General features: G+C 46.3%; 1 protein-coding gene across 2 annotated transcripts in view; it reads right to left on the reverse strand.

The window, feature by feature from the left end:
• The window catches only part of Adamts17 (ADAM metallopeptidase with thrombospondin type 1 motif 17), a 306,153-nt gene that overhangs the window by 272,426 nt on the left and 20,882 nt on the right, over positions 1-12,845 (reverse strand). The gene's annotated exons all lie outside the window — the stretch shown is intronic.

Here is a 12,845-nt window from a genome sequence, read left to right on the forward strand (position 1 = left end):
GCGAGAGTGAACTCACGCTTAGTCACTGCCCATCTCAGGACATAGTAGTGGGGTGATGGGCGAGCAACGAATCAGGAGCTGATACGCCACATCAGGTGCTGAAACGCCACGGCTGAGGGCTATATAAGCGACCCCATTTTCCGGGGTCTGGGTCTTCCCTCCTGAAGAAGCAATAAAGCTTTTGCTGCAGAAGATTCCGGTTGTCCGAGTGTGTTCTTGCCGGCGAGAACCGTAGCTCGGGACAACAGTGTCCCCTAAGCCAGTGGCTCTTTAGCCCTGACAGTAAGCAGGGCAATCTGCTTGGGGTGGGAACCTGTGTCAACATTGACGTCCCAAGCAAGACTATGTTGCCAACTCCAAGTCCCAGCTTCTACTGTGCCTGGAATGTGTGCACCTACAGGATGTTCCTCCTGCCATTCTTGCTCGCTGGCCCTCTGCCACTGCCTGTGACATCAAGCAGTCCCATCTTGAAGGCCGCACAAACTCTTCAAAGGTTACTCAGGAGTGTGTGATGAAGCCAGGACTGACACTGACCCCTAAGATCCGCTGGCCTGACAGCCATGGAGTCCACCCCACCTCCCACACCCATTCACACTAGGTTTTCAAAGTGTGACAAGGAGCCAGGCCTGTAGACAAAATATAAAGGTAAATGTGACAAAGCCATCCCTTCTCTGGGAACACTTCCATGTATCTATTCTGTCTGAGAAACAGGGAAATAATACACAGAATATATAAAGGACTCAAAAAGTAAATACCAAGATAGCAAACGATTCAATCAGCAAAGGGATCAATGAATTGAACAAGAAGAAGCACCCAATAAACACATGAAAAAGTGCTCGAAATCTTTCGCTGTCAGGAAATTACAACAACCTTGTAAATCAAAACAACACTGCTATCCTATGACGGTGGTCAGAATGACTTATTAAAACAAACAAGCAAACAAACAACAAGTGTTGCCAAGGACTCTGGGAAAAGATGTTATTATTCACTGCTGGTGGCAATAGAAGTTAGAGCAGCCACGGTCCCTCAAAGTCTAAAACTAGAACTTCCATATGCTCCAGCCAGACACGCAAAACATCCAGTTGCCCTACAACAGACATCCCTGAACAACAATGTTTACTGTGGCACTATTCAACACACCCAAGATGTGGTAGTGTGTATGTGGCCTGGGTCTGGTGCCCACCAGTGCATGAACAGAGGAAGAAAATGAGGTTCTCACATACAATGGGGCATTAGTCAGCCATAAAGAACAACATCATGCCATGTTCAGGCAAACAGATGAGACCAGAGATTATCATGCTAAGTGAGATAAGCCAGATCAGAAGGATAAATACTGAATTTTTTTTCTTGTATGTGAAATCCTGGGGTGATGGAGATAACATGATAGGGGGATTATTAGAAGTATATTGGGGAGAAGTTGGAGGGGAAGGGAAGAAAACGGAGGGATGATTCTACAAAATGCATTCTACACACACGTGTGATGTCATTACGAAACCCTTTTGCACAGCCAGTGGATACGTGCTAATAATGCCCACAGAGCAGCCCTGTCCTCACCTTGGTCAGAGACCTTTCTGCAGTGGGCAGCAGTTCATATGGCAGAGACTGGTCACTTATCAGTCTGATGAGAACAAGTGGCCGCTGAGTGCCAGCCCTAGGGTGGGTGTGACACGGCCATTGCACTCATGAGTTAACAACTGAGCTGGCTTGCATACAAGCAGGCCCATCAACATTGCCTCGTGGATGAAGGAAAGGCTAGTGAGGGCCCGCCTCCTGGCTGATAAGCAGTTAATAGAAGCTGGGGATAGGAGAGACGTTTTATTTCCTTCAGTGGTGTGGTCATGTCTATGTGGCTCACGCTCCAGTAACTACCACCCACCATGCTCATGCAAACACCCTCAATGATCTCAGTGGATCCTTTTCTAAAAGGTATGAAAGAAGGAGAAGAATTTGCTGGGAGGCAGAGGAGGAGGAAGGAGAAAAGGAGGAAGCAGGGGTTCAGAGAGAATGGAAGGGAGACAAGAGAGTCATGGAGTGATGATCAAAACATTCCATACACATGAAACTGTCGAAAAATAAAATTTAAAAATGTACATGAGGTTGTGCCTATATGCTAGCAATATATACTAGTATATATTTGTATATTACTAGTCTAGTATACTAGTAATAAAGAGAGGGGTGTTATGATTGCATGTTTGTGCACATGCATACACACACACACATACACACACACACACACACACACACGACATGAACGACAGCGGTGTTAAGATAGGAGAAACAAGAAAGACAGAGGGGAGATGATTCCCTGACAAGAGACAGTGAAGCCCCAAGGACAAGCAAACGCAGTGGCTAGACTGTCGGCTCACTGCTGGAACACACAGGTTTATACTGAAGGAGGCAGTTTGTCAAACTCAGAGGCAGACCAACCAGGCCCATGACAGGACAGCTGGGCCCTGGTGTGCCATGAACACTCAACTCCAACAGGATGATTAACTGAGTAGCAGAAAAGAAACCAATGGGCCAAACGTGACTCAGATGACACCCTGGAGGACAAGGCAGGCCCAGAGCCCTGTTGACTGTCATCCCTAAACAGGAAGAGAGCAGAGAAGGGATGAAGACTCCCCAAACACAGAGTCTCCTTCACCATGGTGAAGTCAGCCTTCATGGTGGGTCAACAGTTTGCATTTTAGGGATAAGTTGTAGTTCTATAAACCACGAAGGCCCAGAAGACACACCCTAACAGGGTGCTGACAGGACCCCGTTTCATAAGTCCCGTCTCTAAAGTGATGGCTATTTCCTTAGAGAGGAGGATCCATCCTCTAAGTGCAGCCAAGACAGGAGGTACCCCCAAGGCAGATGCAGAAGAGCCCTGTGTCCCTTTACAGTTGGATCTGGGATCTGGCCACCCCTCGGCCAAAGCCGACCACCAATGATGCCTGGCATTTTCTGCTCCAGCGGACAGGAACACACGGCTTTATTGGGTTTCCCCTATGTTTCATTCTCTAACTCTGTTCAGACCCAGTGACAGGGATTTGATCTATGACTTACTAATGGGTTGAGGAAGGTAGGGCTCCTTCAGCCCAGAGGCAGTTTGTGCGACCCCACCCGGGTTCCAGCCAGTGAATTCCCTGTCTGGTTGTGCACAAGAAATTGCCCGTTGCTTAGGAAGAAGGCTGTGCAAAATGAACCCACTTCATCTGCGGCTGGAAATCGCCCAACAAAACTGGGCAGCAGCTGTCCCGATGAGACTTTTTTTTCTGGGATTTTCCATGAGAAATTAGTGTACTGAAAAAGCTAGACTTCTTTGCAGAAGGGGGAGGGATGTACAACTTAAAGCCATTTTTTTTTAAGTCCGTTACTCTTGCCCCTGCCTCGGGTGGACTTTCTGGCTTGAGGCCTCCTGCTGGGAGGGAAGCCCTGCTACACTCCTTTGCTTGGTCACACATTCTCTCTTCTGCTCTTGTCTGTTCTCTCCCTCGGAGGGAACATGAACGCTGCTGATTCAAAAATCAGACACTTCAAGGAGAGCTGGTAGGAACTTTGCCCACCCCCCACTGCTGTCTGGAACACCAAACGAGTATGTAGGCCATATATGTACCCAGCCTCCTGGACCAGGCCTTCTGAGAGGCCACAACCCTCCTCCAGTCTCACAGAGGACGAGCTGCCAGGAGTGTCTGAGCCACCTGGACAGCTCCGGCCAGTGCTCACTTTAAATAATAAACCATGCATTTTTTTGATCCGTCTGCAGCGCCAGGCAGATTTTCCTATTTAAGCTGGAGGCCTTCTCTGCTTTGAGTTACTAAAGTGGGATGGGTGTGAGTTGCATAAGAGCCCAGAGGAGAACCGGGGAGAGATGGCACAGCTGCTTGCCCAACTCCTCTGTTTGGCAGAATGGTGTGTGGGAAAAAGGGTTCAGGGGCAGCCATAAAAAATGGCATGGTGCTCTGTCTCATTGTCTCCGTGTTGATATTTCAACCTCTCTCTCAAGACAGAGTATTAGCAATGTCCGAGACGGAAGCATTATGCTTGTCCCCCGGTGGTATCGTCCTGTTCTCGGCGGAAACACGCTGAACAGATACGAAAGGAGAAGTTACTTTGCACTGGCAGGAAGGTGGAAGAAACAAATGAATGCCTTTCTGGGTTGCATGAGGCTTTCTAAAGTTGCCTATGTCTTAATGTCCAAAACTCATGGAGACGGGGACCTGAGAACCCTGAGGCAAGTGGAAGGGCATTCAGTTACAGAAGAGAGCCAGCAGAGGGACGCAGCGTGAGAAATGTCACTGGTTTTGGAGCAGGAGGAAGCAGAGAAAGACTGTGAGCCAAGGATTGTGGTAGCTGGATGAGGTGAGGGAACAGATTCCGTTCGTTCACAGAGCATCCAGCATCTTGCTGACATCCAGTGCAACTGATTTTAGACTTCTGACCTCCCAGACTGGAAGAGAACTGTCTGTGTTATTTTAGGCGACTGAGTCTGTGGTATAGCAGCCATAGGAAAGTGATGCCTGAGTGGCTGAGTGTGGCCCCCCAACCAGCGTGTCCTGGACACAGCCGAGACGGTGAACAGCAGACAAAGAAGTCCGATGCTCAGGACACAGACAAAGCATCCAGGCTTTCCAGAACACCAAGGAAGGCTGTCAGGGTGGACCTGCTAGATAAGCAAGCAGTACCTCACTTGGGCCGCCAAACCCAAGAGCAGTACAAAGATGGACCAAAAAGGTCTTTCCCTGGCTAAAAAGGTCTGCCTTGAACATACGAAGACCGTGTGCCCAGAACATCTTCAACCTTGTTTGAATCTCATTAAAGCAAGAATGACTTCCTAATATATCAAGGACAAGAGGAACTTTATGCACCTCTCTGGGAAAGGTCAGGTGACGATGTAAGGATGTAAGGAAAACATCACATAGTAGAAGTGTTTCCATGGAAACCCAAAGGTAAGCAGGTCGGCTTTAATGAAAGGAGGAAAGTTCAAAGGAATCCCAGTCACAAAGACTGCCATGTTGGGATGGCTCCGGGAGGGACTGGACCAAACCAACCTTTGCAGACCAGACAGCTTGTGTGATTCATAAACGGTCCCAGAGCACTGAAGAAAAATCCACATTTGTATAGAGCCAGTGTCATGTCAATGTCCCCAATGAGACGGATGCACAGATAGGCACATGTACACACAGACAGACAGACAGACAGACACAGACACACACAGACACACACAGACACACACACACACTCATAGATACATAGATATACACAGTTACAGATAAACACACTTCCACAGACACATACATACATCTAAATTATGGATGTAGAATATTCAGGTAAAACTCTGGCAAGCAAAAATATCTACCATCAGTTGAAGGAAATAATAAACTAAACCCAGTGGGATCTTTTCTCCCCAGGACTTTCAGGTTGGTATATTAGGAAACCATTGACATAATAGGCCACATTAATACATCTAAGGGGAAAACCATATGCATGTCTACATAATGCTCTAAAAGCCATCGGAAAATGCAATAGCCATGTCTAATGTCTAACAATTACACGCTCACTGGCCAAGTCTGAGGTAGTTTGAGCATCACAGTAAATACATATAAATGAGGATTTGTGGAATAAAAGGAGTCAACAAGAGTCCACACAAATGTAAATCCCTAAGTCATGGAGGAAAGAAAGAAGCCCTCCTTACAGGAGGACAACAGCTGAAAGAGTGGGAGAGGAGCTGGGCCTCTGAGAGTCAGCGTTTCAAAGCTTCACGGGAACACAGGGAAGAATAGAGAGACGACAACGCTGGTGTGAGGGAGAGCTGGAGCAGAATCCGATATCTGTGATATCTATATCATCTCGAAATTCCTCCAAGCTCCTGGCAAATTGCATATGGAAAGACTGAAACTTGACCTGTGTTAACCTCGAAACTCAAACTTCACCCAGCACTGAATGTAGTCAGACTGCCAGTGCCTACAGTAAGACCCACCCAGGAGAACACAGAATCTTCCCCATAACTCTTGCCAATACAATTTCGATCAAACACCAGACAAAAGTAAACCTGCAGATATCCTTGTGTTGGCTAGTCTTATGCCAACTTGACATAGAATAGAGTTAACTGAAAGGAGGGAATGTCAATTGAGAAAAATGTCTCTGTAAGACTGGGCTGCAGGCAGGCCTGTTGAGCATTTTCTTAATTAGTGAATGATACGGTTGGGCCTAGCCCATTGTGGGTGGTGTGATCCCTAGGCTGGGAGTCCTGGATTCTACAAGAAAGCAGGCTGAGCAAGTCATGGGGAGCCAGTCAGTAAGCAGCATCCCTCCAGGGCTTCTACATCAACTCCTACCTCAGGTTTCTTTCCTGTCTGAGTTTCTGACCTGACTTCCTTCAGTGATGTGGATGCAGAAGCCATATAACCCCTTTCCTCCCAACTTGCTTCGGGTCATGATATTTCATTGCAGCAATAGTAACTCTAAGCAAGACATCCCATATTACCATATTATCATTTCTGGAGAGAGAGAGAGAGAGAGAGAGAGAGAGAGAGAGAGAGAGAGAGAGAGAGAGAGAGAGATTAAATATCTAGAAAAACAAACACTAAGGAGCTGACCCAGATTGGAGACGGGTAGGGAGACATGACACTCAAACACAAGGTGCGAATCTAAGCTGAATTGTGGGGCTAGCAAGATGGCTTCATGATTGAAAGCACTTGCCATGAAGGCCTGGTGACTTGGGTGTGAGCCGGGAACCCACTGTGACAGGAGAGGAACAAGAACCAGCTCCTAAATACTGTCTTCGGATGTCCTCCATGCACACACATAACATGCCAACACTCGCGCATATATGTCATACACACATGCACGCATTTGCAGTGAACGGCACTGTGGACCAAGAAAGAGAAGCTGAAGAAGACACTAGAAGAAGTGAGACACAGATGACAGGAGACGGAGTACAGTATTACCGCCTGTGGTTTACTGCCAGGGTGAGGGTGAGCTTCCAGAAGTGTAAAGACCGTGCAGATGAAGGTGGACAGGGGGTCTGCAGATTGCCTTCCAGCAGCTCAGAGAAAGTACATGAGGAAGGGTAGTGCACGAGCTTGCTTTCATTTCTGGGATAAATCGCTGACCTTAACAAACTTAGAGAAGGGGTGGGCTCATTTGGCCAATAAGGTTACAGCCCATGCATCAACCCAAGGGCAGACACCTGAACACAGGAACCTAAGCAGGGACCATGAAGGAACCCTGCTCCCTGGCTTGCTTCCAGGTTCATGTTCAGCAACCTTTCTTACAGCACCCAGGCCAACCTGCCAACGAGAGGCACAACTCACAGTGGGCTGACCCCCGCTATGTCAACTAGCAATTAATAAAACACCCCAGGGGATGGAGGCAAGCCTTGGGTTGAGGTTACTCTCAGGTGCCATTAGGTTTGTTTCACGTTGACAGACAAAGCTAACCAAGGCAGGTTTTAAGTAGAAAGATTGGGAAGGTGACAGGAAGGGGATAAACACGTAAGCAATTGGGGAAAATATCAGTTGTTGGTTTAGGGCAATTGGGTGTGCTAATGCTCTTTGCAACTCTACCAAAATAAGAAGCAGACGTGAAGTAAAGGGGAGAGCATAGAGAGAGGGCACGCTGAGAGACTAGGACTTTGAGTCCAGTGCCTAGAAAGTATTGGGTAAGAACCTTTGGGGTCTGGCTGGTAGGGGCAGGCATGCCATGGGTCACAGGCAGCCTCTGTGGTCAATGCTAAGCTGGGCAGCTGAATGCCGGATGTATGACAGCAACAGACATAGGAGAAGACAGTGTGGGGCTGTTACAGGGTGGAAAGGTGTCAGGCATATCAAGGCAGCAAAAGGAAGTACAGAGGGCCTGGGGATGCAGCTCAGTGGGGGAAGGTTTGCCTAGCAGATGCTGATCCCCCTGTCCAATCCAAACACAAGGGAGGAAAAAAAGTGAAGACATCCCAGCTTTGTAAAACTTGTGTAGACATCTTGGCTTAGTGATCCTCTAGAGACAGGGGAGAAGAGGCTGGGAATAGAGCAGGGCACCCAGGAAAAGAGCATTTTAAACCAAGGATAGAGAAGTAAGGAAGCCCTGTTGCTAGGAAACAGAACAAAACCCACACAGGTTCTGTCTGATGCAAGGGCAGAAACCAGCAGAAGCTTCTATTCAATCTCAGAGTCATGACAGAACTATTAAAGATTCTGAGGCTATGGAGAGGGATACAGGATGGGCCAGAAGGCAGTCAGGCAATGGACAACATTCCATCAAGGCTCCAGGTACCAGTCTCAGACCATGAAGCAACCTACCATCAATTCAGAATGAACAGAAGACAGCCCACATCTGAATACCATCGTTTCCTGGTACAGTCTGAGCTATCAGACTGGGGGCTACAGTCCCTTTACCCATCCCGACCAACACTTCTGGGAATCAGAAAGTTCTTCCAACCAAGACTCCCCAAGTCTTGAATGCAACTTCTTTCCCAGCACAAAGACTCACTTAGACATGGCCTCTGAACCTAACAGCCATTTCTCATGTTCCAGGGATCAGCCCAGAAAGCCAGGCCCTCAAGCAGATGTCAAGACCCACACAGGTGCATACTTGAAGCTGTGTTAGAGATGGGCCCACCAACCTTTTAGGTTTACAATGGCTGGAGCAGGCCTTCAGAGAAACCTGTTGGTCACTTGTGTTAAATGACCACAATCTTAAAAACAAAGAAATTGGGGAAGAACCAATTATGAGTGGTTGACTGCAGAGAAGCGTTCAAATAAGTTTTCTTAGCATTTCAGATGTTGGGGTCTAAGTGCTGTCCATTCATGGCTCCTCCCACTTGCTCCTCCCACAGCATGGCCTCTGGCTTGCCCCCTCACTGCCTTTCTTCTGGTTGCTATGATAGCATCTCAGGATGACAGAGGCCCTTCCTCAAGCACAAGCTATTGACCTTTGCTCTTATGCAGTTCTCATACCTAGAAACCTACCCAATTCACAGAAGAACAGCCCAGAAACCTGGAAGCTGAGTCCTTGACTATAAATCCAGATCCCGGCTTGAAGAGTGCTACAGTTTGAATCTCGAATGCCCCCCTCCCAAAGGCCCATGCATTAGAGTCTGGGGGACCCAAGTGGCATCATTGCAATGTCAGGGAACCTATGAGAGGAAGAATAGGACGTCTAGAGATCGTTAGAAGTACGTTTTCAAGGAGGAAGGTAAGTCCCTCCTTTCTTCTTGTTCTTTATTAGGAGGAGGGCTTGACTCAGTTACAATGTCTCTCCATGATGTGTCACCACTGGCCCACAAGCAACAAAGCCAAACAACCATGGACTGGGACCCACAGAGCTGTGAGCCACAGGAAATGGGTCCTCTTTGTCAGTCTGTTAGCTCTTGTATACAAATCTGCTCTCAGAGAGATGGAGCTGGGAGAGACTTTTAGGAAGTGCTGGGCAACTCCTGCCTCTTCCTGAGACGCCCCCTATCCCACTAATGCCCTCTACCCCATCACCATCTTAGGTTTAGCTTTAATGAATCCATGTTCGCCTTCCTCACAGGGAAAGGCAACTGTGTGTTTTCATAGTATTTTCTGCTTGACCGAGCACAGTCTTGTAACATCCAGGGACCAATCAAGTAAAAGATTTAGGAAATTGTCTCCTGTGGCTGGAGAGACAGTTCGGTCAGTAAGGGGCTTGCTATGGAAGCATGAGGACCTGATTGTGGTCTCCAGGACCCAAGTTAAAAAGCAAGGCACGGTGATGCAACCCCCAAGTTCACTAGCCCCTATCTCAAAAACAGTTCTACATAGATGGTTTCTGAGTACCGACACTCAGGTTAAATCCATCAGCACATGCACACACACAAACATATGAACACACAATTATTTCCTATCTTCAATAGGTAAGAAAACAGAAAAGGGAATAAAAGTTAGCTGACTTGGTTCATGCTTCTACATGCTAGAAGGTAGAGTCAGAGTCATTCAAAGCACCTAACACTGGTCCAGCTCTGCATCCACTCCCAGGCCACACAGGCAGGCAGCAGACAGCATCTACTTTACAGTGTCCACCATACTCTAAATCCAGTCATAAAGCCTGGGACAGAGGTAGTAACAGCCAAGAACAATCATTGTATACAGGGATATAATTAGGCTTTAATTTTACTCTTCCCAAAGGGTTATTAATAAGCATCCTCGCCTCACAAGTGGCTGTAGTGAGTAGCAGACATGAATTGTAGCTACTCGTAAATTGCAGCTTCACAATAACAAAGATATAAAACTATTTTTAAAAGTTGTTTCAAAAGTTTTGGTTTTTCAAGACAAGGTTTCTTTGTGTAGCAGCCTTGGCTGTCCTAGAACTTGATTTGTAGACCAGGTTGGCCTGGAACTCAGAGAGAGCCTCCTGCCTCTTGCACCTGAGTGCTGTGATTAAAGGTGTAAGTTTTTACCTTTTAATTACTTTTATGGCCTGGATATCTCTGTACCCCTAATCATTACTGCAAACTTTTAGTAGGGGGCTTGGGGAGTTATTAGATTCTGAGTGTGGAGCCCTTCCAAGTGAAATAAATGATCGGATTAAAACAAAATGCCCTGTCCCCAGTGCAAATAAATAAATAAATACCCTCTTTCTCCAGTTTGAGGAGACAGAGACAAGCCACCAGCTCTGAAAAAGCCCATCAGCACTCACCCAATCTGCCAGTACCTGCATCTTTGACTTCCCAGATTTCAGAACTCCAAGAAACAGATGTCCTCTCTATTATTCATAAGCTACGTAGGTTATAACATTTTGTAATAGCAGACAGAAAGGGCTAAAACAACACTTTAGCAAATGCAATGTAAAGAAGGCAAAATTTTCAGGTATAAGAAATGTAAAGAAACTTCACACCCAGAACAGTGAGTGAGTGGGGTGTGATCTGCTGACTGCTCTTTCAGAGGTCTTGAGTTCAAATCTCAGCAACCACATGGTGGCTCCCAACCATCTGTAATGGAATCCGATGCCCTCTTCTGGTGTGTCTGAAGACAGCTACAGTGTACTCATAAAATAAATAAATCTTTAAAAAAGAAAAGAATCCACTAGCTGAAATGTTCAAATACTTGTGCCAAGACAGTGAGAATCCATTGTTTGTTATGTTGTCCAGTGGCAAGGACCAGTGAGGACGTGTGACATCAGTCAGCAGCCTCAAGAAATTCATAAGTAATTACTCAAAAAGACATCATATGACTAGGCTCAGATGCGGCATGGTGATAAGAGGTCAAAGAAAGCTGAAATAAGGTGCCATAAGAGATGGAACTGGAGAGAAAGAGAACTTTGAGACATACAGAATTGTTCAAATCAAAACCCCAAGGAAAGACCAAATAGTTTAGATCCAGTGAGGGAGAAATCTACTGATCTAGGGAACCAATGGGAAAGAGTTCTCCAGAATACAGAATATAAAGATGACTGAGGGCATTAAAAAAAAAAAAAAAAAAGGTCAGGTGGAGAGCATCATGGGGCTCAGCAGCAGAGGGACCAAGCTTGGCTTCAGCACCCACATAGACTCATAGCAGTTCCAGTGGATCTGATGCTCTCTGATGACCCCAGTGGGCACCAGGCACACATGGGGTACACAGGTATACAGTCAGGCAACACACTCATCTATATGAAATAAATGATTCTTTAAAAAAATAAAAGGAGAAAACAAAAGGCAGTATATATCGCACTGGGCAGGTGGTACTGTTGGTGGTGTGCTTGCCCGCCACGCAGGAGCTCTGGTACAGTCCCCAACTCAGCCATAGAGTGGGTGTGGGCCTGTTTCAACAGCAACATAAAGGAATATCATTTGAATTGTGAACAAACCCCAATTCAGGATTCTCTCTGTTCAGCGGTAAGGGAATATTTTTGTATTTATGGTGTCAGTGATATTGAATTCCTTTATGCCATATTAAATTTTGTTTTCTATTTCGTGTACCATCTTTTTTCTCCGTTTGTGTGGTAGTAGTGTCACTGCTGCCCCTTCTATTAGTTTAGCCAAGTTTTCTCCATCCTTCCTCCTCCCTCCACTAGCAATGCATTATGTCAGTGTCATTGTTGTTACCTTTAGATCACACGCACACAATATCACACATACACACAAGCACACACACTCACACACAAAATATTGTCAGGCATTCTCAAAATAACGAGAATAGGATAACTTGAGCGAATGAACACTGTTCACAGAAATTAGAGAATATACATTTTAACACATACTCACACCCACACCAAAACCAACCAAACAAACAAACAAAAAACAACCCACCCGCCACATTTATTAAAACAAAAATGCCAGGGCTGAAAAAATGGCTCAGATGGTAAAGGCACAGCTACCCAGCCTGACAACCTGGGTTTGAATCCTAGGACTCACATGGGAGAAGAGAATCAACAACCCCAAGTCCCCAAGTTGTCCTCTGACCTCTACAAGTCATGGCATATGTCCAAACACAGAGAAGAAACACATGGTTTTATAAATCTACTTTCTAGATTAAGACACACACACACACACACGGCAGGTGGGGAGAGAAAGAAGGAAGGAGGGAGAGAGAGATTTGGAAATTAAACTAAATCTATAAGATTTAAGAATCCATCTTATATGAAAGACAGTATGGCCAAGAGGCTTCTTTGGGACCCCAACCTCCAGCAGACAACTCCAAACTTGAACAAAATGTAAAGGCCCACAAAACAGGAAGGCATCAGAAAACGGGCAATGTAGAAAGATTCTGGGGGAGTCAACACAGGGTCAGAGAGAACAGCATAGGAGGGGCTTATGTGGTGTATGCTGAGAGCCTATAGTCCTTGCAACCTACAGGGCCAGAGGACAAAATGAGGTCAACCCCTGACCAGTCATTATGGAGAAGTTTCACCCTATAAGGACAGTC

This window comes from Mus caroli, unplaced genomic scaffold, assembly GCF_978045245.1.
Source record: "Mus caroli unplaced genomic scaffold, Mus_caroli_1 scaffold_8, whole genome shotgun sequence".
NCBI classification, from domain to species: domain Eukaryota; kingdom Metazoa; phylum Chordata; class Mammalia; order Rodentia; family Muridae; genus Mus; species Mus caroli.